Source organism: Oratosquilla oratoria, chromosome 10 (genome assembly GCF_046742065.1).
Source record: "Oratosquilla oratoria isolate Oo_2021 chromosome 10, ASM4674206v1, whole genome shotgun sequence".
In the NCBI taxonomy this organism is placed as follows: Eukaryota; Metazoa; Arthropoda; class Malacostraca; order Stomatopoda; family Squillidae; genus Oratosquilla; species Oratosquilla oratoria.
In genome coordinates this window covers 55612759-55620258 of record NC_134786.1, presented here as the reverse complement: position 1 = coordinate 55620258, position 7500 = coordinate 55612759, and the positions used below count along the sequence as shown (strand labels likewise).

The 7500-nt window shown below is 37.9% G+C and overlaps 1 pseudogene; it reads right to left on the bottom strand.

The window, feature by feature from the left end:
• Positions 1-1377: 1377 nt before the first annotated feature.
• Positions 1378-1496, bottom strand: LOC143029330 (5S ribosomal RNA; annotated as a pseudogene).
• Positions 1497-7500: the final 6004 nt, after the last annotated feature.

The window sequence follows — 7500 nt, the reverse complement described above, 5'->3', positions numbered from 1 at the left end:
GTGTGCAAAGGGATCTGAGAGCAATGTTACCAATTAAAATAAATACAAATCTAAAAAAAAATGCAGCAGAAAATCTAAAGATTATGTAACTCTTAAGACCACCTCCTTAAAAGAAGTCAATGTTGTCACTTTAATTTTTTCAGGTATTTAGATATTTGTTACTTTAGATATTTTAATTTGTTTTATTTATCTTATTATTATTTATTTATTTTAGATGTACTTTATCATTATTTATTTATTTTAGATATATTTTAGATATTCTTAAATACTCAGATATTTTTGTCTATATCTTTATGAGGATCTATATTTAACAGTTTTATTGACTGTTTTTCTTATGTGGAAAAATTGGAACACCTCTCTGGGGCTCCTCTCCAATGGGGGTCCGGGATAACTTTTAACCCCCTTCGATACGATGACGCCCACGTAGGCGTTATGAGGAGCGAGTGGGTATACGAGGATCCTGGCGTCGGCGTGTTGATTATATTTATTTTATATTTGTAGCTGAGTGATCCCCATATTCTGTGAACTGGCCTGATTTCATTTTCTGTAGTTATTAACATTCAGAATGATAGAGAACAAGTAATGCAGCTGTACCTTTATATTTTATAATGCGAGTATTGTGATGCATCATCGTACATCAGGCAGCAAATGCTGCCCGCGATATTTTAACTCGTATTAAAGAGGTTAAATTTGAACAGAATGCGGAGGAATGAGATAGAGAACTTTGCAGGAGTGACATGGTACAAGTTGGCGAAGTCGTGCGACTCATGGAAATGTTTGGAAGAGGCCTGTGTTCAGCAGTGGACTGTGAATGGCTGATCAATTAATTGCTTGGTTAATTGATTAATTAATTAATTGGTTAAGCTACATCATAAACATTTTTTTCAGCTCTCGGTCGTTTGTGTGTATGTGTGTGTGTGTGTGTGTGTGTGTGTGTGTGTGTGTGTTTACTTAACTGTAGTATATAGCAAGGGAGTAACCCACGTGGGACCCCAACTCTTCAACTATCACACACAGCTTCGAATTAATTTGTGTGTGATTCATCATGGTCTTGGATCACGTGTTGGACTCGTGATCGACAGTTATGAACTTCCCAGATGAGAGCTCAGAGCTAGTATGACCGATCTATGGGTAATACTGTGACCTCACACACACACACACACACACACACACACACACACACACACACACACACACACACACACACACACACACACACACACACACACACACACAACTCCCGCCCACGAGAGTTGGAGTAACAACCCGCAGCGCAGCGATACCGAAATTATTTCAGCCCTGGGCGGGAGTCGAACCTGGACCGCCGTAGTGGCAGGCGAGAACTCTAACCACAGCGCCACGAGGTGTGTAAATAAATACCAACAGTATCTGGTGTCCCCGGGCGGTCACCTATCCAAGCACTAACAAGACCCAACGCTGCTTAACTTCGCTGATCGGACGAGAAGTGGTGTGTTCAGAGTGGTATGGACGTTAGCCAAGATTATTCAAAAAGGGTTTAGAAATTGACCATACGAGCACAGGTTTAGGCACCTTAACTTACATTCTCTGTAAAAGCAAAGAGAGCTGGGTGATCTAATAGAGGTGATCAAATGAGTCAAGGGCATAAACAAGAGTGACGCAGTCAAGGTCATCATATTAAGACAACAGGTCAGGACTCGTAGTAATGGATTTAGATTGGACGAATTGAGATTTAAGAAGGATATAGAGAAGAACTGGTTTACCAACAGAGTGGTTAACGAATGGAATAGACTTCGTGACCATGATATAGTGAGCGCTGAAACAATTGGTTGTTTTAAGAGATGATTAGGTAACTTTATGGATAGGGATGAAGGTGGCGTGTGTGTGTGTGTGTTGTGTGTGTGTGTGTAGGTGTGTGTGTATGTGTGTGTGTGTTTGTGTGTGTGTTTTACAGTGGCAGCTTGCGTGAGTGAGGAACTAATATCATGCTCGAATCCTGGCGACCGTTTCCTTCACGAACTGAGAACGAGCGAAGTGAGGTCAGTTAACCGTTCCTGCGTCTCCTTTTACTTTTTTTTTTTTCAGCGTTAGCTTCACTGCAACTAGGAGGCTAGTCCCAAACCCTCATTATACCCCAGGAGGCCCTGAGTATTTTCTTTCATCCCCGATTGCTTTTATCCCTCTGGACCTGTGGTTCCTAAACTAGGGGGGCGCAACCCCCCCCCCCTTTCGGAGGCGTGAGGGGTCGTCAAGTCATCTGCTCAAAAAATCATAGTTTAATAAGTATAATGAAATAATTCCAAGAGAAAGTATCTGCTATTACATACGTGCAATGCATCATTTTGTCAGTCACCCCAACCCGTTTTCTATTAACATAAAACTAGCAAATATATAGGTAGAAAAATATATATAATTTCATATAAATACAAAAAATGTGGGGGTGGGGTGCGGGTCTGCTGGAAGGAAAAAAGGGGAGGCATATGATATAGTTTGGGAACCACTCTTCTTATCTGGTCAATACGAGCACCGAAGATGCGGCGTCATCGAGTGGCGTCAAATTGGCGTCAAAGATTTGTTGAAGGAAGGTGGCATAATAGAGGAGAGATAGACGTTGAAGTTGAATATTATTCCTATTTCAGGCTCCATTCATGAAAGGATACTGCGTGACTTTGGTCCGTAGGGGTGCCGCATAGTTTACGCAGAAGACCTTATACGTATTTATGCCGGTGTCACACTGTCCGGCGCCGCCGTTGCGGCTTGTTTTTGGCTACAGCAAAGTCTCACTTATTAAGAGTCATTAGACTCGAAAGGTTATGACATTATTCTAACCAATGTGAGGGGAGATGTGTTCGTTATATACAGTTCTGGCTGTCGCCAGGTGATTTAATTAAGCCAATTGATCTTGCCCATGATCTGGCCGCATCCGGCGCCACCGTGCAGTGTGACACCGGGGTAACAGCCACGGGATAATGAGGAGGAAGCTGAAGTGCATTGCCCCATTGGTAAAGCGTTTTAAACCATCTCACTTAACATGATGACGACATTTCCATTCGTTGCCAGATAATTTCATTCATTTCGGGTTCAGAACTGCCGTGCTGAAGCCGTTCAAAGACTTCCGAACACATTTGCACGTCACCTCCGGTTTGGATTAAATGCGTTTCCCCTCTACAGATGCGTTTCAAACAGCGCCTTCTTGGTGTAGCATTCGAAAAAAAAAATCCTGATATAAGAGACAAGAACAAAAATTGACGCTATTTGATCGCATTTCAATATCAATTAACAAAGTTAATTCCTCACTTGTTCGCATCTGATTGAGGGGAGAAATGTTTCCCTTGCACTGATATTTGACCTACCAAAATCGTCATAACACCATTTGGTCCACTGTAGACCCAGCTTAATCCGTAGAACATAAAAATGGAGAGACTGCAAGAGAGCGAAAGACCTGCATTGGGTAGTCCCATGTCCCTTACTACCTGTCATCCCCATCCATAAAACTATCTAAACTTCTCTTAAAACAGCCAGTTGTTATATATATATATATATATATATATATATATATATATATATATATATATATATATACATATGTGTATATATATACATATGTGTATATATATACCTATGTATATATATACATCTGTGTATATATATATACATATGTATATGTATATATATATATATAATATATATATATATACATATATGTATGTATGTATATATATATATATATATATATATATATATATAGAGAGAGAGAGAGAGAGAGAGAGAGAGAGAGAGAGAGAGAGAGAGATTTTGGGTGGTGGAAGTAAAACGAAAATGCTCTCGGAATAGTGCATAAGTGCATAAAGCAGGTATTCCCATGAGATCCAGACATTTCTCTGAAGAAGACCAAAGTGGTCGTAACGTAAGAGTATAATCTATTCCGAGAGCATCTTCGTTGTTCTTCCACCACCCAGTATATATATATATATATATATATATATATATATATATATATATATATATATATATATATATATATATATATAATATGTATATAATGTATATGTATACACACACACATACATATATATATATTCATATATATATATATATATATATATATATATACACATATGTATATGTATCAAATCAGCCATTTTGAGTCCCCTGCTTAACAAAGGCTTCCTTCATAGCATTCCATGATTCACACGACCGTGCCAACCTCTGCCACGTCACTCCAGCAAACTTCTCAATCTCGTCTCTCCAACCTCTGTCTGTTCTCCCTTTTCCACGTTTCCCATCTCGCGCCGTCCACTTAGTAACACACTTGCTCCATTGTTCATCAGCCGTACTCACTAACTTACCTGCCCAATTCCACTCCCTCTCTTTTACCGCCTCCATAATCTTTTTCACTCTCGTCTGCTCTCTCACCCAACTTGCTCTCTTTCGGTCTCTCAGCGTTATTCCCTTCATTGATCTTTCCATTCTCCTATCTGCAGTCTTTAGTTCTGTTAGCCTTCGTCACTTTCAAAGTCTCACACCTGTAGATTTTTGCTGGCAGAATGTATTGATTTTAAACTTTACCTTTCAAACATAAAGGTAGAGAGCCTCTCAGGATTGTATCATACTTACCAAACACTTCCCAACCAATTGTAATACATATTTCTATTTCATTATCATTTCATTATCAACTTCTTCAAGACTCTCACCATCAATTATAATCTCTTTACCTTGAACTTTTAGTGCTGAACATTAATTTGGTTTCACTCTTATTCGTTTTTAAACCTACTTTGAGACTTTCCTTGTTCAGATCACTCAGCATATCTTACAAGTCTTCTGCTCTTTCTAAAATAAGAATAATGTCATCCGCAAATCTTAGGTGGTTCAAATATTCGCCATTAATCTTCAAACCTTCTCTTTCCAAATAAATCTCCTGAAGATCTCTTCCAAACTAGTTGTAAATAATTTGGGTGAAATAATATCTCCTTGCCGTATTCCTTTCTCGATCTTGATATTTTCTGTATCTTTATGTAGTCGAATTATAGCGGTACCTTTCGCATAAAGTTTTTCTAAACCCTTATGATCTGTTTGTTTGTACCCTGTTTGCGTAGCGAGTTTAGTATTGCTATTTGTTCTACTCATCCCCCTTCTTCTTCCCCACTTAAGCATTAAAGTCGCCTATTACCAACGTGTACTGACTTTTTTCTTGACCTATTACCTGACTTAAATCATCATAGAAAGACTCAATTTCATCGTCTGAGCACTTTGAAGTTGGTGCATAAACTTGAACTATTTTTAGTGTACCATTTACACAGCCTTATCGCAATCCAAGTTACCCTGTCTGATAAACTATTGAACTTGATTACGTTACCAGTAACCTCTCGGATTATTAAGAATCCTACTCCATTATATCTTTCTTTGTCCTGACCTCTATAGTAGAATAGATGGTGACCATCTTGTAGTTGTAACAGCTTTTCTTCCGCTCTTCGGGCTTCACTCAGTCCTGCGATGTCCCACTTGATGTTTAGTTCTTCCATTAAAATCTCTAGCCTGTGGTCTTCTGAGAGATTTCCTACGTTGTAAGTATATATCTTCATTTTCTTCATGTTGCTTAAAGTCCAAGACTTGGATCTGCTTGGACAGTGCTAACTGGCACGTCCCTGATGGCGAACAGGGAAATCTCTCATAGATAATGATGACGTGGACCATTGGGCACCCTATAGATATAGGGATTCACCGAATATAATGAATAAGGTGACACCATGGAAATATCTCACTAGAAACCAGTTGGCAGGGAGGTGAGATTACTGCCAAAACCCTTTCATAGCAACCATGAATAGTACAACCAAAAGAAAACCGGGTGTTCCTGCTGGGTCATTGTCTAATAAAGGTCCAACCACATTGCTTCGTGTGCTTACGGGCAGTGTGCCACCTTTCCAACCAGGTCCAAGTATATGGGGATCTCCGTGCTTAAGGGGCGTATACGCCAAAAACAAAGTTTTGAGAAAAACGTGTTTAAAGTCTAACAACAATTATACAATGAAGAAAAAAAAAGTAAAGGTATTTGGTATGAAAAGATAGCTTACGAGGAGACAAATTCCATGGTGTATTTTTTTTTTTCAAAAGAATTTTTCCTTCAATGAAAAAAAAATCCAGGGGTAATTTTATATGTGTAAGTGTTTATCATTCGATTTTGTTAATTTTTGGCACAGTTAGCAAGTGTATTACAACTAAGAAGCCCTGAATTCTTATTGGTTCGTGTTTTATAAGTGTTTTTGTGGTGTAAATAATTATTATTAATTATCTAAAAAAAAATCAATGACAAAATTAATTAAATCATAACTCACGAAAATTACTGTCCGTAGTCCTTAAACTCACCACGTGTGTGTACTGAGGCGGGGAGGCGTGAGGAACTCGGAGCGGCGCTGTGATTGGTCGAGCAGGCAGGCAGGACACTAGCCGGCGCGGTGACTGGCTGACTGCCTCAGCCAAGTACGCCCCTTGAGCATGGAGTTTGTATACTTCATCATGACTCTCACTCGCCACAGCACGCGATTACATACCCTTAGTTAAAGGGACGTAAAGGTCCAATTCCAGTATTCTGCTTTCAAGGGTAGACAGAGGGTGCTTCCATCTGGTTACGCCCCTTGAGCATGGAGGTCCCCATATATATATATATATATATATATATATATATATATATATATATATATATATATGTATATATATATGTAATATATATATATATACACACACACACACATACACATATATATATATATATATATATTTTATATATATAATATATATATATATACACACACATATGCATACATGTATATATATATATACATATATACTGTACATATATGTATATATATACACACACACACACACACACACATATATATATATATATATATATATATATATATATATATATATATAAATATATATATTGAATTGTCGAATACCACAAACCGTAGCAAAATTGAATCTAAATTTCTGAAATAGATTTTTCCATTTACATAACGCATTCATGGGGAATATATTTTAATTTCTGTTGAAGGGTTTAGTAAAAATGAATAAGTAAATAAAAAAAAATTGCAATCAGAGTTCACTCTATCTTGGTTGGACTGTGGAAGATTTATTTTATTTGTTTATTTACCTATTTACTTATTTATTTGTTTGCTTTGATTCAGTGGGAACATTTTATAGAAAATGTAGCGAAAATGTATTTTTAGCTATAAAGGCTTAGAATTGCATAGTGATGCCTACGGTTTAAAGTAATTTTTGTGGGTACGGAAAGGATTAAACTTTTTCCAAATATACACGATTCGAGCAACCTAGTTAGTGTGAACTGGATTAGCACAAACTTAACTTCCTCTGAGGTCGGTGCTTGTGTTGACGTGGGTTGGGTTTGTTCCGGAGTTTAAGATTACCTGGTTAGGGTGATGTGGGAGGGTAGAATGGATTTATGTTTGGGTTAGGTTCTATTCCGTTAACCAGCGCTTCTATCATATCGGAAATGGGGTT